The sequence below is a fragment of the Sander vitreus genome, chromosome 23 (assembly GCF_031162955.1).
Source record: "Sander vitreus isolate 19-12246 chromosome 23, sanVit1, whole genome shotgun sequence".
Lineage (NCBI taxonomy): Eukaryota > Metazoa > Chordata > Actinopteri > Perciformes > Percidae > Sander > Sander vitreus.
Window position 1 is genome coordinate 14,081,012 of NC_135877.1, and position 27,649 is coordinate 14,108,660.

Consider the following 27,649-nt stretch of genomic DNA (forward strand, 5'->3'; position numbering starts at 1 on the left):
ACACGGGTTTTATGTTCTTCTAATTTAACTAAATATTGAACCCAAAATTAAGTGGTAATGCCACAGTCAATATCACTTTTAAATTGTCTAAATTGTTGCTTGTAGTGAAAAGCGAAAAAGCCCTAAAAACTGACTGTACACTGCCTGCTCAGCACCAAACAGCAGACAGACAGTTAGCGACTAGCTGGTGAATATAGAGTATTTGACAGAGACAAAAACAGGGCTAAAGACAGTGGATACATTCTCCAGATGGCCAGAAACACGACTTCAAATGAAAGCTAATGTTGCTATGTAACTGCTGGAACTGTTTGGCAACAAGTCTGCCATATCAACTTAAAAGGTGACGATATATCAGTGTTGTGTTCACAACTTGTTAATGCTAAGTGGCTAAAAAAATTTCAATTATTGCAGCTTGAAATCTCATTGTTTAGCTACATATTGCAAAAGCTTCTGATACTCAGTCCATGAGGAAAAAAGTTATTGAATTAAAGAGATGCTCAAAAATGTCTTCAGATTAAAATGTATAACAGAACGTCTGAATGGTTTGTAAGAAGTGGTCATTTACAGCATCATGAAAATTGTGAGTGTCCAGTATTTAGGGAGCTTTACCCATACTAGGGATTCAAAGTAAGAATAAAGTTAAGTCTGCTGCTTCATTTTTGACTATTCTTTTTTCAATATGTCTATTGTGGGTCCCCAGACTTGGAAGTGCAGTCCAAAATCTTTAAAGGCAGCCTTTAATGTAGCTATACTGTTCATAACTTGAATTGGGTGGGATGAATCAGCCCGGGATCCAACAGCATTCAAGTATTAACTGTTCACGATGAGATCTTTGAGTCAGCTGGCCCCTACAAAGGGAGCACTGTACCCAAACAGCTGCCACTGCCCACACCAGCCCCACAGTTCACTGCAGTCATTCGAAATTCAATACCGCAGGGCCCATCCCACCTTACAGTAGCAATCAATGACCAGCACTTTTGACAGGCAACACTGCTGTCTGCTGAGTAGAGGGGGACAGATGGGAAACAGGGATGGCTCTGTGTGTGTGTAGGAGGGATGGTGGGTGGGGGGTCTAGTAATCTAGTGAGGCTCATCCTCAGTCACACTGACAATAGCATGCTTAGTCACACACCTGATGGACTGCGAGAAAGAGAGTGTGTATGTGTATCAGAGGGTGACTCATGGCTGCATCGAGGGTGGGATCCCGAAAAGACAGATTGTACTGCCCTCTGCACTCTTCCCTGTTCTCCTCATCATCCACGTCCCCTTCCCCAACTCTGGCAATGATGCGCTCTATTTATTTAATTAGAGCTCCCACACTTCTAAGCCGATTGATTTCTGCAGGTACACAAAACTGGAGGTAATGTCATCAGTGAGTGGGCCATGAGCTGATGAACCTTTAGGTGTGAAAGTAAAAAGGATTTCCAACCTACTTTGTTTGATTACATAGCAAAGCTTTTGGCTGTGTGCGTGTAGGCACACATCTGCCAGAAAATCGATCTTGCACTGGCAGCGCAATACCATGTGAGCACATGACTCGTGAGTCAGTCGGAAAGAAATAGGTGCTGGTACAGAGTGAGTGTGACTATCAGGGAAAATAAGAAAGAGACAGGGAGAACAAGCGGATGCTTTTTATCGGTAGATAAAAATCTAACTGTAACAATAGGACAGTCATTCACAAAAAGCCTGTGATGTTTAGCAGAGAAAGGTGTGGAGGACTGTGACATCTTGTAACTGGTAAACTGAAAGATTCACAGTCTTAATGTTTTGTTCACCTACATACAAAGCAAATATATGATGATATGGGTTATCTTGTATATGACAATTTTGCAAATGTGTGTACAAATACTTTCCTCTGTGCATGTTTTTTTTATGTGTGTACCTGGGAGAGATATACTTATCCCAGTAATAGCATGAAACCATAGGCCTCAATGTGCTTCAGGTTTCATAAACTCAAGTCAAATACAGTACATTGTGCTACATTGTTTGACCAAACCTGACAACAGATTGCTGATCAGTTCATCAGGAAATATACGATTTATATCAGCCATGCAGGCACCGGAACTGTCTGCATATATTAAAAAGGGACACTTAAATACAGCTACTGTTGATTCTAATGAATGGGTTGATATCTTGACGAAAATGCAGCGTACTTGGTTGAGTTGGCAGCAATTCATATTTAACACAGCCAGAGAAATATCTGAGTGACTCCCAACTCCCACAGCTCTACTTTTCTATATAACTGCAATCAAAACAGAAATAATCTTGACTAACCAGAGTTTATAGCAGTCCTCAGATTACAGACTGCACCTGATAAACATGTGTGCTATAGTGTGACTATTAGCTTTCCGCTCTTCAAACATTCATGAGTGCTTAAAGGCCATATGTGGTTCTCTGTACATATGAGATGCTCTTAAGGTCACAAACAGTATAAATATGAAACAGCACTAGTAGCAACGTAGAATACTTAGAATCCAACAGTATTTTAAGCCTTCTTCATGTTTGTGTATAACGTTACCATATACTGTATATCATCTATTTAATCTTTTAATCTATTTAAATTTCTACTGCGGCACTGATAATGAAGTCCATGAAATCTGACACCCTTAGATTAAATGATTTCTGTAAATCAATTTCCCAAGTCTTGAATGACACAATGTGTGGCTGCACCCCAACGGATACCTCTTGTGACGCACTTCATTAGTACTCTTTGACTGAGTCGCACATTCACAACATAATACTGTTGCATAGTACAGTAATGCAGATAACATCTATTGACGCAATTAGTCATTTTGAAAGCTGTTTGAATCTTTACTGTTGGGGCATCTATGTTTTAGTCATTGCTGGCCTTGACATCTTTAGGTGACCAGTTACCATCAGTGGATTACTCATTTTAAATTGTATTAGTCATTCTGTTAAATGTGTGTTACTTCCCAAATTAATATTTGCACATATTTCAGTCAACATTTAATCCATGCAGTAGTTTTGTGGTTGCACTAACCTACCCAGATGAGTGGTTAAACCCATTTCTGCAAGCATTCGAAAGCCGATCCCCCCCCCCCGACACAGTTTAAGATTCTAAACTCACTGAAAATGGTGGCACAAGTAAGTTAAACTGAAAGTAGTAAGCAGAGTGGCATTGTGCACATCTACCTCCTACATCTTTAGACCGGAAGTCCCCATGTGGTCATTTTAAATGATTACATTTATTTACATGACGAGCTGAAACTAGCCATTTTTTTATTTTCTATTACTCTGCAGATAACTTATTTGATGAATCCATTAATTGTTTTGTTTATGAAAGTGATGATTTCAATGTGCTTGTTTTTTGAAATTTGATATTTATTGTCAGGATATCCCCTTGAGATGAAGCATCTCGTTGTCGAGGGGGTCCTCGAGACATAAGACAAAAACAATACAGCGCATGTACATTCACACTCGCTAAAGCTCTCCCTCATCATTTTCAGAGCAACAGTCCAAAACCCAAAGATAGATTAAATTTACTGTCATATATAGCAAAAAGCAAATCCTCACATTTGAGAGTCTGAAACCAGAAAATATTTGGCTTTTTACTTGAAAAACTGAATATCTTTATGTGCACATGTATATGTGTGTATTGACAAATTTGCTGCATACTTTACTACCACTGTATTCTTTGCAAGACCCTCTGCAACGTGTGGATCTGTAATCTGTGTGCAGTATGAGAACCATCAACGTGTTTGAAAATATATCCATTAGCTGTTCTAAATTAACTTATTTAAGACAAACCACCATAGGTGGCAATGCCCTTTTTTTGGCCCTGAACAGATTAAATACTTTGGCTGAAGATATATTTGACATCTTCAGTCTGATTAAACAGGAAGATGAAAAATTCTCCCATCAATCGGATTGTACGTGACATAGGCAAGGTCCCTCTGATTGGATGTTTAACTACTGACAGTGATTGATGAGTCATCACAGGCAAAATAACCCAACAGCGGCGGAACCCTTGGGTCGATTTCTCCTTAGATGAAACACCAGCTGAATTGTGGGTAGGCAAGGATGGCACATCAGGGGTGGGGATATTTTGTTTAAATCTAAATCTTCTGTTAAATGTATTAATGGAAAATAACAGCAGCTCTCATGTTGGAAATGAGCATACTTATGCAGCAGCTGCAGATAACCACTCAGTTAAACACATGTGCACTAAAATACACAGACACACTGCTGTTTCCTCTACAGGTCATTTCATTTCAGTTTTAAGAGACAGCTTTACAAGCCTGAGCTTAACTGCTCCCTGCACAGCAACCTCAATAAAGCAGCCACCTCCCCCTACACACATTTATTTGACACAATAGCAATACAGTACAATATAAATACTATAGTATATGATTATGAGTTGATGGTTTATATTTGCTAAGTGATGGTATCAGCATGAATCATCTATTACAACCCAAATCGTGTTCTTCTGGGCGCTGATAAGCCCTGCTGGAGCATATCTGTGATATTTGAATAAGTGGGGCTTTTAGTGGTTGTCTGTGTGTGCTGACATGCCAGAAGAATGATTATGATTAGCAGAACAACCATTATTTCATTATTCTGTGTGAAATGTTTGATCTGTTCTTTGCAATCTTTCACGTTCACTGACACAGACTGAAAGTTTCGACAAATGGGCGAAACAGATTGCCTGTGAATTCTAGCTCCCATGTCTCCTGTCTTCAAAAAGACCGAAAAACCACGGCAGCACTTATGTGTCAAACACATAACACCCTCATGCAACACTGCAGCTTCTGACGCGGTCACATTAGACACATCATGAGAATCCTTTTTATTGTTACCAAATCCCCTGGTTAATTTTCAATATCTAATATCCCGATGGGCTGTGGCTGCATCTGGTAATCCACAGTGATGTGATTGGTGAATATCTCAATATACTGACCTATTTTCTAGTAAATTAATAAGGCTGGCCAGCATGGCTTAACTGATATAAATAATATATAAACCTGTAACTAGATGAGTGTCTTGTGTTGCAATAATGTAATATGTGCTGCTGTTTTGGTGCACATAAGTATTTATAACTGAATAGAAGCAGAGCAAATGTGTGTATGATCACTACTCTGTGTGTGTGTGTGTGTGTGTGTGTGTGTGTGTGTGTGTGTGTGTGTGTGAGCGCATTTGTCTCAGTGGATTTGTTTACAAGTGGTAACGTGTAAGGCAAACACAACTTATGGCTTCAAGGATGAGAGAGTAGCTTGTCCTTTATTGTATGCAGTGTCGTCATGGCAACACAACAGGAAGCAGTGTGCCTGTAGAGAGGATGTGATCCCTGTGATAGAATCAAAGGTAGCATCACTCACTCACAACTTCACACCTCTCTTAGTCTAGCTGACACGCACACCTACATAGATCTGAATTAATTTCAACAATAAAACTCTGAAGGCTGGTGAAACAGTCTATTGAGGCAAACAATCTTCACACTGAGGGACAAATATGTATTTATATATATCTAAATGCAGATTTTTTGACGCAAGACAACCCTGGAAAGCAACAGGAGTGTGTGCTGTGTCCTCAGTGGGACACGAATGTAACAGGATAGTGGGGGATGGGGGTTGTGCCTACCCCTGAGCACAAAACACTTTATAAATAACTAAGAGACACATGCCCATGGCACATTAACGTTATCATTCCAACACACACACACACACACGTACACGCACACACACACACACACACACACACACACACACACACACACACACACACACACACACACACACACACACACACAGAGGACATTGAAGATATTATTAACTGTCAACATGTGAAATAAGAATGAGCAGCTACAGAAAGCAAAACTCACAGCACAGCAGCAGTGTACAGCACATGTAACCACAAGTTCCAAAACCAACAACCCAATCAGATATACAAAACACTGTAGAAAGCCACTAAAGGAAAGCTATGATGTCAACTATATTTTCCTAATGCCAAACTTCTTAGATGTTAAATATGTATAAGAATTGATAGCCTATAGGTAAGAGTGAAGATTTATATTGATAAAAAAGAATATTGGATCACAGCACGCAATTGGTTGATCCTCAATATTAAGCCACTTGGATTGGGCCAAAACACCTGATCAAGACTATAGCGTTTGTGGTAGACACGCGTGTCAAATGGGAAACACTTCATTATTAATTAATGTCATTATGAAAGGAAAGGAAAATAAAAAGAAGTCCCTGTGTGTTTTATGAACAGTACAATCCACTCAAAGCCAGACTAATAGTCAGCAGCCATGCTAGTGGCTCTATGAGGTTGTACTTTCAGCTAAATTGGGCGCTGATAAGCCCTGCTGGAGCATATCTGTGATATTTGAATAAGTGGGGCTTTTAGTGGTTGTCTGTGTGTGCTGACATGCCAGAAGAATGATTATGATTAGCAGAACAACCATTATTTCATTATTCTGTGTGAAATGTTTGATCTGTTCTTTGCAATCTTTCACGTTCACTGACACAGACTGAAAGTTTCCGACAAATGGGCGAAACAGATTGCCTGTGAATTCTAGCTCCCATGTCTCCTGTCTTCAAAAAGACCGAAAAACCACGGCAGCACTTATGTGTCAAACACATAACACCCTCATGCAACACTGCAGCTTCTGACGCGGTCACATTAGACACATCATGAGAATCCTTTTTATTGTTACCAAATCCCCTGGTTAATTTTCAATATCTAATATCCCGATGGGCTGTGGCTGCATCTGGTAATCCACAGTGATGTGATTGGTGAATATCTCAATATACTGACCTATTTTCTAGTAAATTAATAAGGCTGGCCAGCATGGCTTAACTGATATAAATAATATATAAACCTGTAACTAGATGAGTGTCTTGTGTTGCAATAATGTAATATGTGCTGCTGTTTTGGTGCACATAAGTATTTATAACTGAATAGAAGCAGAGCAAATGTGTGTATGATCACTACTCCTGTGTGTGTGTGTGTGTGTGTGTGTGTGTGTGTGTGTGTGTGTGTGTGAGCGCATTTGTCTCAGTGGATTTGTTTACAAGTGGTAAAGTGTAAGGCAAACACAACTTATGGCTTCAAGGATGAGAGAGTAGCTTGTCCTTTATTGTATGCAGTGTCGTCATGGCAACACAACAGGAAGCAGTGTGCCTGTAGAGAGGATGTGATCCCTGTGATAGAATCAAAGGTAGCATCACTCACTCACAACTTCACACCTCTCTTAGTCTAGCTGACACGCACACCTACATAGATCTGAATTAATTTCAACAATAAAACTCTGAAGGCTGGTGAAACAGTCTATTGAGGCAAACAATCTTCACACTGAGGGACAAATATGTATTTATATATATCTAAATGCAGATTTTTTTGACGCAAGACAACCCTGGAAAGCAACAGGAGTGTGTGCTGTGTCCTCAGTGGGACACGAATGTAACAGGATAGTGGGGTGGGGGTTGTGCCTACCCCTGAGCACAAAACACTTTATAAATAACTAAGAGACACATGCCCATGGCACATTAACGTTATCATTCCAACACACACACACACACACACGTACACACACACACACACACACACACACACACACACACACACACACACACACACACACACACACACACACACACACACACAGAGGACATTGAAGATATTATTAACTGTCAACATGTGAAATAAGAATGAGCAGCTACAGAAAGCAAAACTCACAGCACAGCAGCAGTGTACAGCACATGTAACCACAAGTTCCAAACCAACAACCCAATCAGATATACAAAACACTGTAGAAAGCCATTAAAGGAAAGCTATGATGTCAACTATATTTTCCTAATGCCAAACTTCTTAGATGTTAAATATGTATAAGAATTGATAGCCTATAGGTAAGAGTGAAGATTTATATTGATAAAAAAGAATATTGGATCACAGCACGCAATTGGTTGATCCTCAATATTAAGCCACTTGGATTGGGCCAAAACACCTGATCAAGACTATAGCTTGTGGTAGACACGCGTGTCAAATGGGAAACACTTCATTATTAATTAATGTCATTATGAAAGGAAAGGAAAATAAAAAGAAGTCCCTGTGTGTTTTATGAACAGTACAATCCACTAAAGCCAGACTAATAGTCAGCAGCCATGCTAGTGGCTCTATGAGGTTGTACTTTCAGCTAAATACTAACAGTCAGCATGTTAACATGTTCACAATGACTAGGGGCTTTCCGCATTTTTGCAGTTCTTAGAACTAAAAGTTCCTAGAATTTGGGGTTTTCCTCTGGCCTCAGTAGCGTACTTTTTTAGCTCCTACTTCAGAGCAGGGTCTTTTCCCTTTTCCTAGGTGTACTTGATTGGTCAAACTTATAAGTCACGCCCACTGCCAACTCGGAAACTTGCAGACAGAGCAACAACGGGACATTTTTAATGATTCATCATTAAATTCACTTCTGACAAAATTTTAGGCGAGAAATTAACTGTTTAGATTTCGAATATAGACAGTCTTGCGAAAATTGATGCCGAATTGACAATTTGCTTCAAAGTTTTCGGAGTTCAGAAGCTCCATGAAGTGAGGCGACAGCCAGAAAGCGCCTGACCCGGCTTCTAGCTCGTCGCTCGGCCAGTCATGCTCAGACACCTCACGGTAAGGTGGAGGTCTCTCAGACCGCTCTCGTAAATAAGAGGCATTTATTTCGCCATTGACGGTTCGTTTGTTTAAATATCACAACACATGTCCATCATAAGATTAACGGGAACCTGTGGTTAACTGTCTTTTCGGAGTTAAACTCCACAAGCGTGTCCTGCGGCTCACCGGCAAAGACCGTTGCAGTGCTTGCGTCACTCCCTTACCCCTCCTACCAGTCCTTATGGCCACTTGGCCAGTGGGAATGCAAACGGAAAAAAAGATTTTGGGGGAGAGTAGTTCTTAGAACTGCTTAGAAGTGTACTTTTCCTCTAAAAAGTACAAGTACTATCTGGTCGGAAAGCACCCATGTTAACACTGACATTGCCATCCAATTCAATTCAATTCATTTTTATTTATAGTATCAAATCATAACAAGAATTATCTCAAGACACTTTACAAATAGAGTAGGTCTAGACCACACTCTATAATTTACAAAGACCCAACAATTCCAATAATTCCCCCAAGAGCAAGCATTTAGTGTAACAGTGGCGAGGAAAAACTTCCTCCATCCATTGAGCCACGCTGCTAAAGAGGCTTATTAAAACATCTATTGGCTCATCACTCTAAATCAGCTGTTACTCAATAATAAACTACTTGGACCTGATTGAGATCTTCCGACAATAACCATCTACTTAACTTACTACTTAACAGTGTTAAAGGGACGGACCATCTTCCACACTTTGTACAATAATGAGGCCAAGGCCACTATTATTAGGGGAAAGAAAGAGGAAGAGAGAGAAAATGAGTGGTGAGTGAGAAACAGTGAGAGAAGTCTTCGTTAGAGGAACTCAGCCTCTGTGACTGAAAGAATGTCGATTAGGAGAAACAGGTATTTAGGAATGTGGAAATGTAGGGATGAGAGCTGGAATGAAGATCAGTTTGTAGAGGTATAATCAGAAATCAATGCCTCTGTGAGCAGCAAATAAACACCAGATTTGGTTTACATTCTGAATCAAGTGAATTGGATGTGAATTGACCACAAGCACCAATGTGTGTCACCCCTGTGGTGACATGAGAACTGGCAAGTACGTGGTGCAGTTAGGGGGATGGGTGGTGGGTGAGGAATACCTCTTTCACACCACCTACCAGGTTTGGGCTAGGGTTGTCTGATAAGGGTTCAACCCTCCTTTTGGAAATTCAAACCAAGCCAGTCTACATGGGTATATCCCTGGTCATGACAATTCAGAGATCACCTGGGTCAACCCGGGAGCAGCAGAACTAATGTTTTGTTGATGTTTTATTTTATGATTGTATCGCAGTGATTACGTTCTAAATCACAAATAAATAACCTTCAAACACTTCTCAGATGATTTTGTGCAGAGTGATTCTCCTCCTCTGCATATTTATTGCAACAGCTGGAAAAGGAAGTAGGTTACTCAAGTATCAATTTTTTACCATTTTAAGATGAGGGGAGAACATTACTCTTTGTTTTATTTCATTAAAAGTAAAGTTGGGCTTTGCTGTTGGCTTCACGACTCATTTTTAAAAAAGACAGAGAAAAATAAGAGAGCTTGCGCTCCCCAGCAGCCTGTCTGCAGACGGGTGTCAGAGAGAGGGAGTGAAAGCTGCGGTGCCGAGAGAATTGAACAAAACTAACTTTTATACGTTTACGTTGTACGCTGGGTTTTTACAGCTAGTTTTGCCTGTTAAACTCCGCTACCGCTCTGCCAAAGACATTACGTCTTGTAAATCAAGAGTACAATAGATGTAAATATGACAACTCCCTCCCCAAATCAGATTTTTTTCTTGATGGTCTATAAAAAAAACTGTTCACTCTCAAAGAAGATTAAGAAAACCAGCAAATATTCATATTTCAGAAGATGTAACAAGTGATTTTTGGCATTTTGCGTAAAGAAACTGCTTCGTCAATTAATCATTTATCAAAACTGTTGCAGATTGAATTTCTATCAATCACCTGATTAATTAACCTGCGACCCGTTCGATCTCTATTTCAAACAGAGCACTGTATGGAGGACATTATTTTCGAAGTTGCATGGTTTTAAACAGTGTGTTGGGAATTAATCTGCTATGAAAAGAATGCAAATGTAATATATAAGTTGCTTTATCTTCAAATGCAATTTAAATACAAACTTTGTGAAGGATATAGTATAGTATTTATCCCCATAAAGTAATACATGTTGTTTCCAGTATTCTTAATATAGAATATAAATATATAAAGTGGTATACTACATATGACCAATTATCGGAATAATTAAAAGCAGTTGGTTGTACTGTACGGTAAATGTTACCACTATAATTAAATAAGACATTTCTATGTTTTAATGCGTGAGTGACTATAAAGACTTTTCAGGGGAACTTATAGCTGAAGATGTGAAGAATAACTTTAAATATGCCTTTATATAGATTCGTGATATGCATACTGTCAGTTACAGCACACTGCTGATACTGCAGCAAGAATTCAGGCTGCAGCTGTCACACATTCTTTTTGGGAAAAATCCAGTTTTCAGATTTAAACATTTTTCCATCCATAAAGCCAGTATGAGATTATGTGTGTATGTGTGTGTGTGTGTGTGTGTGTGTGTGTGTGTGTGTGTGTGTGTGTGTGTGTGTGTGTTTGAGTGTGTGTGTACAGTAGGTCTCTAGGGGTCTGCCCTGAACTGACCCCGGTCCAGTGATAACATCATTACGCTGCAGAGCTACCACCTCCACCAGCCAGCCTGCTGTTTCCAAGGCAATGAACAGGGCTGCTCACTTTCCACCTCAAATGCATTACAAGATGTGTGTGTGTGTGTGTGTGTGTGTGTGTGTGTGTGTGTGTGTGTGTGTGTGTGTGTTGTCTTGGCCATTGCACATTTACATACAGTACATGTGAGTGCTAGTATCTGTCTGCAGTCTGTGTCATAGTGTTCCATTGTATGTATGGGATCATATGAAAAATATTTCTGTGATTGCCCCCTTCCTCCCCCTGTGCATGCCTGTCAGCTGCTGATATGGGAATTCAGCGGACATTTTACAAACCACTGTGCTGACAATGGGCATTTTCAACAATTTTAACCAAATTAGTGAGTAGTTAGCCATAAGTAAAAAAAAAAAATGTGTGTGTGTGCGTGTGAGAGAGATAGTATGTGTAGAGCTGGCAGCTCCTGCGAGGTCTCCAGGTAATGAGAACCAGGCCAACTCGGCTCGGATAATGACTGCCGAGATATTGTGTTCCTATTATACACTTGCCTTGGAATCTTTATGAAGGATTTAATTGGATAAAACAAGCAAGAGGAATGTGTGTTTGTGTGTGCCTGTGTGTGTGCTTGCTTAAAGCGGTTTGGGTGGTTATTGATCAGTAATTAACGTGGAGCCCTGCGAGGCTGTGTAGTCAGGGAAAAAAGCAAATATGACGCAAATGAAATGCTTGCAAATATATTAAACATCTTATAAACAAATAAGTTAATCAAGTTAAACAAAAGTTATTATGGTTTTGTGGCTGCTTAATCCCAGAAATGAGATTATGCAAAGATGGAAATTAATTCAGAATAGAAATAGAAAAAGAGTCACAGGGCTGTGGGTGTGTGTCAGAGATTTAATACAAATATTTTATGTGTATTACAAACCATGACTGTGGAGAAAGGTGAGAGCACAAGGGAAGAGATATAAGTAACAAAAGACAAGACACTTTGTTCATATGTCTCTCAGTGACGACGACTGCACATAATACAGGTCGGTTTTCACTGAGCAATGGAAACATGATGTAAGGGGCGAAGGCCAAGCAGTGTGTGCGTGAGTCTGTAGGTGTAGAAGTAAATGTGGACAGACAAAAAGTCACACCACGACATTTCAGTGTGAGAGAATCTCAATCTTATTATAACTAGCTGAGTCTCTTGCCGTTCTTTGAATTTCTCTGGCGAGTTCACCGTTTGCCCTTACTGAAAGATGCTCCCGAATCTTGTCGGTTAGATATTTTCGTTGTCGTCTTCGTGTAAATCACCCTTCTTCTTTACTATTGGATGTTTGTATTTTTCGGGTTTCACGCTAGCCGCATGAATTCTGCGGACAATGACCTGCTGTAATCATGCATGGGCTCAAACGGACATTACACAGACTTTGTACTAGGAAGCTGGCAGGGTAAAATCAATTTAATTTCAGGTCCAACTGATTTGGACATTTCTGTTCTCACATTCAGATCCTCCGGGTAATGTCAAGATAAGCTCAGGGTTGCAGTGCATGTGTGAAAGGGGCTCAAGACAAATGTGAAAAAGTATGTCTCGGAGTTCAAACTAAATTAAATCTGGCATGTTCTCAGACTGCAGTTGCATACAGTGCTACAATCAAACACAGACAACTCTGCTACTCCAGGTCTGTTTGTTTAATGCCGTTTACACCAGATGAAGGAGCTTGGGAGTCATGGTGGGAGCAGACAAGACTGCAAGGTCCTCAATAAAAAAAGTAAACATACCACAGTCAAGACGAAAAGACAGAGCGGCTGCAAAGCAGCATGACACATAAACAAGACTAAAGGCCCTGACACCAAGCCGACGGCCAGGAACTAGTGGCGTCGAAGGCAGACTGTGGACTTGCCTCACGTCGGCCCTCGCCGCCTTTGTCTTGGCCAAAAATTGGCACTGGAACACACCGCAGACTACAGCCGAAAGCCAAATACCACGTACGTTCTGTGCATGTGTGCAAGAAAATAATTCTCCATACCAGCAGGCGGCAGTAATCTATTTGTCATTCAAAAAGGGAAACCGGATACAAACGTTGCTATGATACCCACAGTAAACAGTGTTTGCCTGAATCAGCAGCGGCAGCGGCAAAGTATTCTCCCTAAGGTGGGAGCGGAGTTGAGGGACCAAACCACAACAGCCTGCTGCTGGCAAGTTAGCTAATGTTAGCTTGTCAATTCCACCCACCAGATATGCCTTCATCCTACACTGGTTACAGAAACTAAGCCAAACAATTCATCAGGCGATAGCAATGTGCTTTCCTACGATGTGTGTGATTGTGCAGAAGGTGCAGAGAAATGGAGGTCTATTACGGTCTTTATATTAAATTTCACGGTATAGGATATTAGTATCAATATTTATCAATATTTTTTGTGTTTTATATGTTTTGACAGCTCTTATGTTTATTGGATTGATCAGATGAGATGAAAAATGAGAAGAGCCTTCTGTGTGCGCTCTCACAGCCAATAAATCTGATTTTATCTGACGGCCGACTGCGGCTGACACCGGGCAACGGTCGCTCACTGTCGGCCCAACTTGGACCGAAGGCCGCGGGTCGCCTTGGTGTGTCAGGGCCTTAACAGGTGCAGGCCTGCTGTATGTTGGTTACGTAAGCTCAAGGGAGCAATGGGACAGGTGGCTGACCAACAGTTGGCTCCAGACAAACATGCCTGGACTACATACAATAATATCCTACATTTTAGAACATTTCTTACAAAAAAGGTAGACATTAAATGACATCAATACGAGTCTGAAAATAAACACTGTAACCTGTGTCCTTAATAATAATGTTAACTGGTGGCTAGAAAGATGGAAAAGTAGTCATCTAAAGGATATTACTGGTACACAAACTGCACTTTAAAACCATTTATTGCAGTAGCTACTTCAGCTACCCATCGCAAACATTCATTTGTTTGTCCTTGGAGACAAAGCTTTTTCTCTCCACAGTGGTCTTTTAAAGCTATCACAATAAACATGTTTTTTTCTTTTTTTATATATTTATCGTTCTTACCCTTTTATTTGTATGCGTGTTTCGCTCTTAAGAAGTATTGTTTAGACTGAAAGCATTGTGAGTATTGATAAAAACAACATACTCAATGTGTATTTAAATCTGTGTCTTTGTCATCACATGGGAAGTATATGTTTATCTCCGCTCTGTCTGTGTGTACATCCTCTCCCTAAACACTGAAAATGAGAAAGTGATGATTGGTCAGCAAACGAGTAGACAGCAGGTAGGAAAAACAGTTGGGCAACAGCCAGGCTTGCTGGGATTGATGAGTCTCTGGGCAAGCAGATGTCCTTCCAGAGCAACTGTGTGAAGGAATATACTGCTTAGTGAGGAAGAATGTGAGAAAGAAAGTGAGAAAAGGAGTCAGAAAGTGATAAAGAATACATATGGGAGTATGTGATGAAAATGTGTTTCACATTGAAAGTATAAGGTTACTTCTGTTGAATGCCAGGAGGAATGAGGCCTTTGGGTCATCTTTGTTCATCCCATTTTGTGTAAAATATGTTTTGTCCTTAAAAAGAATAGTTCAACATTTTGGGAAATATGCTTATAATACGTGTACAATAAATATGAAGCTGCTACAGCAGCAGCTGATTAGCTAGCATTTCTGTCTCTCTGGTAGCTAAAGATAGTCCTGCACATATGCACCCTGTAAACCTACAATCTGTTGTTTTTACACTTTAGTTTGTGTACAGATTAGACAAACAAGATATGATGTGTTAATTAGAGGTGGTTTTCTTACCTGTTTCAAGTCTTTGTGCTAAACTAAGCTAAGCTAACCGGCTGCTGCTGCAACTTCATATTTACTATAGACATGAGAGGGGGTATCAATTTTCTCATATAACTACAGTCAGGTCCATAAATATTGGGACATCGACACAATTCTAATCTTTTTGGCTCTATACACCACCACAATGGAGTTGAAATGAAATGAACAAGATGTGCTTTAACTGCAGACTTTCAGCTTTAATTTGAGGGTATTTACATCCAAATCAGGTGAACGGTGTAGGAATTACAACAGTTTGTATATGTGCCTCCCACTTTTTAAGGGACCAAAAGTAATGGGACAGATTAACAATCATAAATCAAACTTTCACTTTTTAATACTTGGTTGCAAATCCTTTGCATTCAATTACAGCCTGAAGTCTGGAACGCATAGACATCACCAGACGCTGGGTTTCATCCCTGGTGATGCTCTGCCAGGCCTCTACTGCAACTGTCTTCAGTTCCTGCTTGTTCTTGGGGCATTTTCCCTTCAGTTTTGTCTTCAGCAAGTGAAATGCATGCTCAATCGGATTCAGGTCAGGTGATTGACTTGGCCATTGCGTAACATTCCACTTCTTTCCCTTAAAAAAACTCTTTGGTTGCTTTCGCAGTATGCTTTCGGGTCATTGTGCATCTGCACTGTGAAGCGCCGTCCAATGAGTTCTGAAGCATTTGGCTGAATATGAGCAGATAATATTGCCCGAAACACTTCAGAATTCATCCTGCTGCTTTTGTCAGCAGTCACATCATCAATAAATACAAGAGAACCAGTTCCATTGGCAGCCATACATGCCCACACCATGACACTACCACCACCATACTTCACTGATGAGGTGGTATGCTTTGGATCATGAGCAGTTCCTTTCCTTCTCCATACTCTTCTCTTCCCATCACTCTGGTATAAGTTGATCTTTGTCTCATCTGTCCATAGGATGTTGTTCCAGAAATGTAAAGGCTTTTTTAGATGTTGTTTGGCAAACTCTAATCTGGCCTTCCTGTTTTTGAGGCTCACCAATGGTTTACATCTTGTAGTGAACCCTCTGTATTCACTCTGGTGAAGTCTTCTCTTGATTGTTGACTTTGACACACATACACCTACCTCCTGGAGAGTGTTCTTGATCTGGCCAACTGTTGTGAAGGGTGTTTTTCTTCACCAGGGAAAGTATTCTTCGGTCATCCACCACAGTTGTTTTCCGTGGTCTTCCGGGTCTTTTGGTGTTGCTGAGCTCACCGGTGCGTTCTTTCTTTTTAAGAATGTTCCAAACAGTTGATTTGGCCACACCTAATGTTTTTGCTATCTCTCTGATGGGTTTGTTTAGATTTTTCAGCCTAATGATGGCTTGCTTCACTGATAGTGACAGCTCTTTGGATCTCATATTGAGAGTTGACAGCAACATATTCCAAATGCAAATAGCACACTTGAAATGAACTCTGGACCTTTTATCTGCTCCTTGTAAATGGGATAATGACGGAATAACACACACCTGGCCATGGAACAGCTGAGCAGCCAATTGTCCCATTACTTTTGGTCCCTTAAAAAGTGGGAGGCACATATACAAACTGTTGTAATTCCTACACCGTTCACCTGATTTGGATGTAAATACCCTCAAATTAAAGCTGAAAGTCTGCAGTTAAAGCACATCTTGTTCATTTCATTTCAACTCCATTGTGGTGGTGTATAGTGCCAAAAAGATTAGAATTGTGTCGATGTCCCAATATTTATGGACCTGACTGTATATTATTATATTATCCTATTATTATATTAGGGCTGCAATTAATAATAATATTTTACATTCTTTTAATCTGTTGGATTTTTTATGTGATTGTTTTGTCTAGAAATGTGGGAAAATATTGAGAAATCTCTATTTTCCTGAGCCTAAATTGACGTCTTCAATAGCTTGTTCAAAACAAGATAGAATTTTCACTAACATGAAGCAGTAAATCTTCACATTTCAATGTTCAATAGCTTTGCTTGAAATATTATAATCAACAATTAATTAATTTGTGATTGATTGTCTATTAATCTTTTGTCAAATGACTAACCAATTAACCATTTTTAAAACATATCCTGGTCTCAGTTCTGACACCTTTACACACTGTGCCTGCTCTACTGTCTTTTGTACAGGAGGTAAAGCAATGCTGTCCTGTGTTGATACTACTGTCAGATTTTGGGCATGTGGCTTTGTCTGTTTGCTGTGTGGGGAACTTTGCACAGATTTAGTTTACAAACGTTAGGCTCAGCAATTTCTGCAGGAACAAGGTTTATATAAGTAGAGAAAAGTGGATAAGGAAAAACTGTAGAGGATTTTAGATTTAAGATTCAATTTGGGTGGCAGATCTGTGGAGATACAGCCCATGGCAATGTCCTGTGGGCCTCCCACACAGCCAGAAGCCAACTAGCTGCGTAGGAGTGAGACAGACTGATTGAAATTTGCCTCTCTGCCCTCGCTGACATGCATGAGGGGAGACTTTGTCTGATTACTTAAAGAGGTGAAAAGAACAGACTAGGCACACTTTCAATGGACTGTTATTTTACTGACTGGTCTGGCCTGATCTGTGGGAGTGTTCGTGTGGAAGCAAGGAAAGGTGAGCGACATGCAGAGGAACATACAAAAAGAGAAAAAGAGAGACTAATGGTATAGAACAGGTGAAAGTGACTTCTGCAGGGTGATCTGTCATTTTAGAAAGGAAATTTCTCAACTGGGACTGATTTTGTGGGCTGTTCTGTAACCTAACCCTTACCTACAAAAAATACTCAGCTGCTTTGGCTGGCTGGCAGATTGACAAGCCAGTGAATCATCCTCACTCATGGGCATATTATGACAGGAAACTAGTTTCACAATTTTGCAAAGGAAGATCTTCTGTTGTTGAAGCCATACTTTCGTCAAGAATAAGGCAGAAAACTCTCCTTTCACAACCACAAAGGCTTGGAATACACTATCTCTTGGGACTTTTTACTCCCGAAACAATTAGAGAGTGTGAAATAGAAGTTCCTGTGACCCTGAGAATCTCATTAACTGTGTTTATCATTATCCAGAGGTAGTTTACCTGATCCCACAGTAACTGGATGAAAAGCACACTTTCTATGCCGCATTCAGTCAGTTTTTCCCTCTCGCCAACTGGGAATAATCTAATTTCATCCTTTCAGTTTGTTTATTTTCCCTCAAATACAGAACATAAACACCTTTTATTGGGTCTAGGGAGTTCATAGAGGGCTCCTAATAAAAGTATGGTTTAGATTAGAGCGCTGTGTGTGAATGTGAGTGAGTGGGGGAGTTGGTGCAGACAGGGATGGCACAGCTGATTCTATCACAGGGTCTACTTCCTCTCCACAGGCTTTCTGCTTCCTGTTGTGTTACCATGGTGCTGCATACAAAAGAGGACAAGCCACTCTTCTCCAGGAAGCCATAAATAATTGATTGGCAAGTGGCTTAATCAGCCCTGAGGCTGCCTGGCAATTCCACAGCTAATTCCACAGCTGGCTATAAATAACTCATTACGCTAATTATGGTATGTGAGCACACAGCTAGCCTGCAAGCGCAAACACAGTCAAGCAAGACTACTATGGGTTCAAACCCGGTGTCCTTATGGCAATGTTCAAGTTACTGCTGCTAATGCAATTGCTAATATGAAGGAGTGAGAGGAGCGTGGAAACTTTTTGAAACCAAATGTCTGCCGACCTCGTAGTCGTGGACGAAGGAATCCTGGCAGATGTTTACTAAAGATAAACTGCTCACATCCCCTTATGCTTGACAAGGACAGTGAATGTGATTCTCCATGACACAAACCTATCAGAACTCTCTAACCATGACAGGCATCTCCTGCTGCGACTTTGACACATCTCAATACCACTCTCATTTTGATGGAGCCTGTCTTCCAGAGGGCCAGCGGTGACAAGAGGATTCAGATGATGGTAAAGTAGAAGGAGAAGCACTTAAGAGACCTAGGAGAGGTCTTTCTCCTCTGGGCAAAGCAATAATGACCTTACTGTCTCTGTCTATGTCAATAGCACTCTGGTGTCCATCTATTTCAATCACATCTAGACTTCCTGCTAATGACAGGAAGTGCTGATAATGCACAGGAAAGAATCACAAATCCCATTGTGAAGGCTGCATTTTGGAAAACACTCCCAACTTCAGATGTTTATTGCCTGATGAAGACGCGAGGAGAGATTAAACACAAAACACGCTGACGTCAACAACTACTTTTGACGGACAGTTAAGGATGGTAAGCGATCGAATCAAAGGCAGACCCATACAAACAAACAAACACACAACCTTTTAGTACAGTAGGAGTCTTGGGGGCAAAGTGGTCCTTCTTGGAGAGAGATTAAGTATTTGAGGACACTCTATTATAATCCGCTACCACTAATGCAGTCTTCTTCCATAGAATCACAAATTCGTCTACTCTTCACTATTCATCCCTCTCTCTTCCAGTTCACTGACAAACACAACGTTCCACAAAAAGACATGTAAGGATCTCAAGGCAGAATCTCTTGACTCTCCCAGGAACACAGTGTAACGTGCTTTGCATTTGGCCATGAAAGACCAAAGGATTTACTGCAGCGAAGATTACATCAGAGTGGAGACCCAGCTATTGACTGACCTAACACTATCACCTTTTTTTAGTTAGTGCACTGGTGGTGTGGCTTTAGGGATGGCAATGACGGCTGGTCTTTCTGTTGATCGGCCAGTTGATCGGCTGGTTGGTCCACCACTTTAGTGACTACTAATTGAAATATCCCAAAAACTATCAGATTGATCCTGATTTCTTTTCCAATACAACCATGAGTTCGTCAATATTGGTTTTGAGTGAAATTAGGTATGGGTATTCAAGGTCCCTAGAGGATGAATTCTAATGACTGTTGTGATTGTCTGAGTTTTCCTCTCGCACCACCATCAGGCGAAATTATTTATTTGTTCAGTAAAATACCTTGGCATCGACTGGATTAATTGGCACTAAATTGGGCAGACACATTCATGATTCCAAAACTATGTATCCTAGTCACTAGCTCCATCAGCTGGTTGACATTTTTTGGTTCAGAGTGAAATGTCTTATCAACAACTAATCAATTGCCATGAAATCTGTTACACACATTCATGGCATGCACAGGATGTATTATGTATCATCTTCTGGCTTTTCATGTGACACCATCATCAGGGGAAAATACCAGGCCAAATACATTTGTTTATGATCAAATACCTGCAAAACTCCCATCATTCCCATCAGCCTTACTTGTACTTTGTGGTCAGTGCTAATAAGCCAATGTCAGCATGATAACGTGCCAAATTAAAATGGTGATAGACATTTATTGATCCTTTCGGAAATTCATCATGCATCATACAGCTCATCAGATAGACAGACATACAACAGACCATAGACAACAGACAACAACAGGACCACTAAACCCTCCCTCCCCCCCCCCTGCACAACAACAATACACAACATCAAATATCTCTACATTATAAAATAGTAAAGTGCAGTATCATTAGCACCAGTGGGCCATCAATAGTAAGGTGCCACAACATCAGTGACATTTTAATATTATACCAAAGTGCAGTATTATCACACGGAAAGGATCAAGTTATTTTCCATAACTTATTCAGTAGTGTTGGTGGTAGAAATAAATAATTTGCGAGCCCAGTTGGTTTGTAAGGACGGATCTTGCTGGCTATGTTAACTATCCTGTGTAATTTATTTTTGTTTGTCACAAGACAAATACCAGGCAATGGAGCAGAAAGTTAAAATACTCTCAAGAAAAGAGTGATAGAAAAGGACCATCATGTCTTTTTCAACTCTGAACTGTCTCAGCTTCCGCATAAAATACAGTCGCTGCAGACCCTTATCATAGTAAACATTAGCCGATCTGCTAATGGTCTACATCGTAATGTTAACATTTTCATTGTAAAACATGTAAGCATGCTGATGTTAGCATTTGTCCTATTTGAGGCTCTCTTCACTCTGAATCATATTATTTTCCCACTAACTGTATGTGAGTTTCTGTTTATGTTGCATCACTTCTTCACTGTGGATTTCATAATATTTGGTGAGATTTTAGCTGATTCTGCAGTTGCATTAATGCACAAATGTGTCAGCCAAACAGCTAAAATTACAAATGTCCTGTGTAAGAAAAAACATCTTTCCTAAGGTTGTACTGTGAAATTAGTCGCTGCAGCACAATATGAAAGCACTGTGGGGTGTCAGTCAGGTGTGAAGTGAAGACAGCACAGCGCCGCCCCTTTATCTCTAACACCAACCTACTCATCTGGCCTCTCCCAGCAGTGTGCCCACTCATGGGGAGGAGGTGACAGCTGAAAACAGGAGGATGCAATGCCAGAGAGGCAGTGACACGAGGCCGGCACCATGCCAACTATTCAGTGCCCACTTAGGTCCTCTAAAGTGGGTTTTAACGGGTGGTCCGTCATTAACACACATACAAAAAAAAATACAAGATGGTGCTAAATCAAGCTTTTTCAGCCTTAAAAGTAAGCACATTAATTCATTATTTAACATTGTGGAGTGGTAGTTTTAGTGAGTGTTCAAACCAAAATCAGGCTATGTTGGTTGGGGTGTGCGGTTTCAGGTATTGGTGAGACATGGAATATAATCAAGGAAGTCAAGTTTGACCAAGTGATTCATGAATTTGAAGGGTTATCATACTAGTCTATATCCACAACGTTCTACTTCTAATTCAGATTGAGGATATCAGACTAGGGCATTAGTTCTTAATAACTGAAGTGTTAGAGAAGTGGAAATTTGAATTGGTTTGTTCGTGGCACTGGACAAAAAGTCAGGTGATCACCAAAGTCATTAAGGTTCGTCCTCTGATGATCACGAAAGTGTCTGTACCAATTTTCTTTGCAATCCGTTAGAGATATTTGACTCACGCATCGGACTGACAAACTGACCAAAGCTTTGTCATCCTCAGAGCTCTGCTGCTCGTGTGGCTAGAAACATAACAGCTATTATCGGAAAAAATGTAAACGATCTGTCACAACACACCCTGTACATACTGTATCATTGTATACATAGAAATAGAAAATTGGAAAAAGACTGTTGGTGGCATCAATATTCTCTGAGACATCCGTCAAAAGGCCTGGTTGATTGATTGAGCTCTTTTCCAACCTTTTGTCAGCTCTTATAAGTGACCCACAGGTGTATTGGGATGGGATGAATAAATCAGGTTGACACATAATGTAGAGCATTTATACATGTGTTCTATTAATAGACCCCTGCGCTAAATGTGTGGTGCGTACAAATTATTATGCAACAATGACGCCCCAAGAAAGAACATGCCATGCAAGTTGTGAATAAACGTTCATTTTCATAGCCTTAACTTGCCGAATGGGTTAACCACTGGGGTGAATGTAAGTACATGACTGCATCTTAACACTCATCGCAGAAGCTGGGATGCCTTAGACTCTTCAAACCATAAAAGTCATTTTGTTAGAGTAAAAAAAAGAGCCATTTGATGTTTATCAAAAGGAGTACAGAGGAGCTTGGGGTTAAGGGAGCTGTAGGGGGAAGGTCAAAAATAACCAGTGAAGAAGGGAGGGTGCTATGGGTAAAGTTATTTCCTTTTCCTGAAGCCATTGCCAAATATGGTCATGGAGCTAGGAATAGGTATTTTCTTCTGCTCTTTGCAGAGATTGTGCCATCAGTCGTTTGGGTGGAGGTGCATTACAAACATACTGTATTTGCAGACCTAGAGAGAGTTCTTTTCACCCTGGGCAAATTGCTACTAGAGAGTGGGGTCTAAATCGCCCATCATGCACTGTGGCTCCCAACATGAGACTGACCACGTCTCCATTTGGCATTACTGCTTCCTACCCAGGGTGCACGGCAGCACAGAAGAAGAGGAGGGCTCAGAGAAAGGTGTCAGTAGGAGATGGTGGGTGGAGGCAATATTTACTGGTATTTGGTAGTGAAGAGGATGTACATCAAAACAGGGAGTAAAAACTGCAAAAACAGCATACACACACGTGAGCTAACCCTCCTGACCTTTGTCCCTAGTGACAGTTCCATAAGGACTCGCGACAGGCTATGTGTGCATGTGTGTTTGTGTGACGTAACGTAAGCCCTCGCTATGCCCAGATTCTGCACAGCTGGGCTTCTCAGTATTCCAGATTACAATACGTCACCACTTCGCTCTCAGCCCTCCCTTTTGCCCAGAACAAGCTCTAGTACACTCACATCTACTTTCAACACAAGCACAAACCAACTCCAGTGATGTCATTAAATTTGCCTCTGTCTTTGCCTCTCCATCTGCCTCCCTACCTCTGTTTCTCTATCATGCATACATATTTGTTTACCCTTGCTCCTGTCAGTTAGGCTCTGCATATTTATCTCCCTTCATCTCTTTTTATTTTATTTCTGAATCTTTTTTGTGTGTGAAAATCCTCCCTGACTGTCCCTCTTTCTGTCTTTTTCTCTTTAAGTCTGCATTCACACAGCCTGTGTGAATGCAAAACAAAGATGGTGCGGCAAAACAAAGGTCTTTCCATTCATTTTGAATAGGGGGTCATGCGGTTAGGCTGCGGCGGGGGGAGAAGAGACGAAAAGTTGAGACTGACTTTTGGAGAAACGCAATCTCGCGTCACGCTGCGGTGGCCAATCATGTAACCGGCGATCAGACTTGTCAGTCGGGTTTGAGGCGGTGTGAGAGTCCGGTACAGTAAACAGGAAACATCACTGCCTCTATTGATGCCACAAAAGTTTTTAAAACAAGATACACAAGCACTGCCTGCACATTTAGTAACAGCTAAATGTTTGCCAAACACCAAAGCACAGTCGATCTGTCTCTATCTTGTCTCTTTTCTTTCTCTCTTTCTGCGGGGAATGAAGCTGCCTTCAAGCTCGTGCTACATTGGGGGTTTAAAGAACACAACAGGACGTCACACAAATGGGCCGTTTCAGTGACACTCCCACACCACCGCACAATTCTGTGGAAACTCGCCAGATTGCTTTTTTTGGTCTGAACACAACTTAACCCACACAGCTTGTGTCAGGGTTTGCCAGAACATTGCAAAGCACTGGCCAGATGTCAAGCCTTTGTGTGATTTGTACCAAAACATATCCTCAGAAGGAAAAAATACTTAAAATCCAGTTCAAGCTTTTCTTCATCTAGGTATCCTACGTCTGCAACACATTTGCTAACAGGAATTTTCCAAAATAAAACAATGACAAACCGTTTTTTTCCCCATCAACATAGAGTGCAGCATTTACTTTTCAGTCTAAGGTGTACTGATGCTTAAGTGCGCAGGAGTAAGTTATTTGGTTGTTGGTAAAAATTTGTGCTTTTTCAGGCCAATTAGTATCCTGCATATGAGTCTAAGATTAACTTTAGTATATTGGACTGTCTACTAGGGATGTACACAAATATGAATACATGTTTGGGATATGAACAGATAATGGCTCTAACAACTACGAACAGCATCAGGAATGTTCAGTAATATTTAGTTTTGACCTGATTTGTTGTGCAGTGCAGGATAAAGCCAGACTGATGTTGCATAGAGGTTATTTTATTTTACTCTTGATCCGATTAAAGCCTTGCACCTTCAAGACTTGACAGTGGACGAGAAATTGACAAGCTGAATTTAGGGACCGACTCAAAATTGCATGCAACAAGAGAGTTTTTCAGATTTGTGTCAATAGCTCCCTAGTTTCTTTTTGCATAGACACTTTAAGCTAAAGTATTTTCATCTGGACCAATTATATACACAACCTCTGGTTTTGATGAAGGGTGCTGCTTGTCACATGATCCTTGTTTCTTCTTGAGGGTTAGTATATTATTCTTTCAACATCTAAAATAGACTTGTTTTTCTGTAAATTATAGCACAAAAGTGGCATTAAGGTTAAACCTTCGCTCTCTCTGAATCTGTAGGGGTTTATTTAATCAAGAAACGTACATGCTTTTAAGTGGAGAAAACTGCATGTTTGAACTGAATCACAGAAATAACACCATCCAATTACATACACCTTTTTTTCATTCACGCTTTCTCTCTTCTCTTTCTATTTTTCTCCCACAGCAATGTCCATGTGTCTAAGAGAGAGCATTTTGCTGGACACATCTATTTTCTACAAGATTAGGCCAATTTCTTTTTTAGGCCAATAATCCAGCTATCATGCTGTCTCTCTTGCTCTTAGCAAAGCTTTCCGTTTGCCTACAAGGTCATTGTCTACTGCATGTACCCTGTTGTTAAAGAATGTATACACTGGAGGATAGGGGGCAGAGGATAAGAGAGAGAAGATGCAGGGAGGTGAGAAAAGACGAGGAAGAGAAAGAGAGGTGATGAACGAGAGCAAAGATGGTGGAGGAATGTGTGGGGGGGACACAGATAGGAAACAGAAACTGACAGAAGCAAACACAAACACACACAAGTAGACTTGTTGGCTAAGCTGTGCACCATGCCAGGCAATGGGATGATAGTAGACTGCAGGGGTTTGAGATATTTGGCCGGTCTGATCCCTTTAGAGCAGGGGGGGGGGGAGAGAGAGAGAGAGAGAGAGAGAGAGAGAGCACACTCATGTGTCACTCAATCATTGTATGGCATATTACAGTGCAAACATACAAGATAGGCAGAGAAACACACACATAAACCCACAATAAGTCCTACACCATCAGACACTCTAGGATTATACTCCCCTCACTCACTCCCTCTTTCTCACACGCACGCACACACACACACAGCAGAGATTACAGAGCCACCACAGCTCTACTAGCTTCTAATGGTTTTTGAGGCATTATGAGAATCATGAGTATTAAACCATGATGTCATCTCTTTAGTATATCAGAGTATATGCAATACACACATGCGCACATAGACATGAGTTAACACTGACATGCTTCTTGCCATAAAACTTAATTGATCCTATTAGTGTGTGGATGTGTATTTCTGTCCCTGTATTTGGTTGTGCTTCCATAGAAGTTGCAACTGTTGATCAAAAATATGTTTCTGCAGTTAACTACCTTCTGCAGTTGTACTATCTGATCCCACTTGTAAGCTTCATCCTGTATACTCATATTCTTATCTGAAGAGACGCCTAATGTTTGGCATTCATGCTACACAAACAGCAGCATGTACACAGTGGTCCAGGTTAAATACCACAAGTCAACAGAAGCACCCACTGAAACAGACAGCATGGTGGTTCCACTGAACGATATGTCCGATTGATTTAGAGAGAGACTGCAGCACAAACATGCATGCTCTGTTTTCAGCTGCACTGTGCTTCGCTTTCACACAGCTCCACGCATTCACACCTGGGTGCTGCGCACAATCACAGTCTACTGTACAATAAAGTACTATATATGTATGCATGTATGCAAGTATGTAAGTATCTATCTATCTATCTATCTATCTATCTATCTATCTATCTCAGCTGCTCCACTGAAACAGCTGGGATGTTGGAACAACCTACGAAACATTGCAAACCTAAAGTCAAAACATCAACTGTCATTCAAATTCTAGATTACTTTCATGACCAGCACTTTAGCATTATGCAGCTCAGCTCTGCTTTGAACATAAGGACATGTTTTTGAAGTTGAAGTGTACTCAATGACATTTTAATGCTTTGATGTGTTCATGTTGTGGAGTGACCGATTGTACATGCAATACTGTAGATATGGTTACATTCATGCATAAGCATACATAGGTGCACACATTGAATTTAACCAAAACATTATACTGTTAAGCGCACACACCTGCATGTATTAGAGCAGCATTTTCAGGGTCAAACTCTGTGAATAGGTTCCACTACTTCAATATAACAAGGAATAAAAAAGCAAAAACAAAACCTGTAGTTGAATTGCTGCTTCTACATACATTTCCCTTAAAATTTAAAGTAAAGGTATTCTAACAAACAGGAAGTTTTCCCATCCCCTCTCATCCTACTCAAATCATCTCCTGGGCCTAGTTGCTAACATTGCCTTAGACATACTCACCACCTATCCATAAATACTGCGAGGGAAAATGATATCACAACAACGAGCCGTGGCCGGAGTGACTGTAGGGAAGCTTACATCATTACCTGTCTCAGTGCCATGGCTCATCATGCTGTGCTTGTAGGGGCGGCACAAGTGTTAACATGTTGCCACGAAGCGGTATCGCTGTCGAAACGTACGGGGCGGTGAGCCTGTCATGCCCTGACACAGGCGAGCAGCTAAACTCTAAGTGCTGAGTGACTGGAATGCCAAGATCAAGAAAGCCCCCCAATTAGGGAAGGAAGTGGAGATTCTACCAGGAACCAAGTGTTTTTGTGTTTGTGTGTGATTGAGAGAGAGAGAGAGAGAGAGAGAGAGAGAGAGAGAGAGAGAGAGAGAGAGAGCGAGAGAGAGAGAGTTGGGAGACTCAGTGGGAGTTCAAGAGCTAATTTTTCAGCCAGAGAGGTAACCAGTGAGCAAATTCATGTGCAGCCAAGACAACTAGAAGGATAATACAGCGAAGTTCAATCTGTATATCTTCTACAATAATAAAGCACTTTCCCTGCATAAACAAACACCACTACAGCATATCGACACACACCCACTTGCTACCCCTCC

The 27,649-nt window shown here is 40.7% G+C and overlaps 1 long non-coding RNA gene across 1 annotated transcript in view; it reads right to left on the reverse strand.

Moving 5' to 3' along the window:
* Nucleotides 1-27,283, reverse strand: part of LOC144512280 (uncharacterized) — a 36,635-nt gene extending 9,352 nt beyond the window's left edge. The window contains exon 1 of the long non-coding RNA XR_013500982.1: nucleotides 27,139-27,283. This is a non-coding gene — a long non-coding RNA (uncharacterized LOC144512280). The remainder of the gene's footprint in view (nucleotides 1-27,138) is intronic.
* Nucleotides 27,284-27,649: the final 366 nt, after the last annotated feature.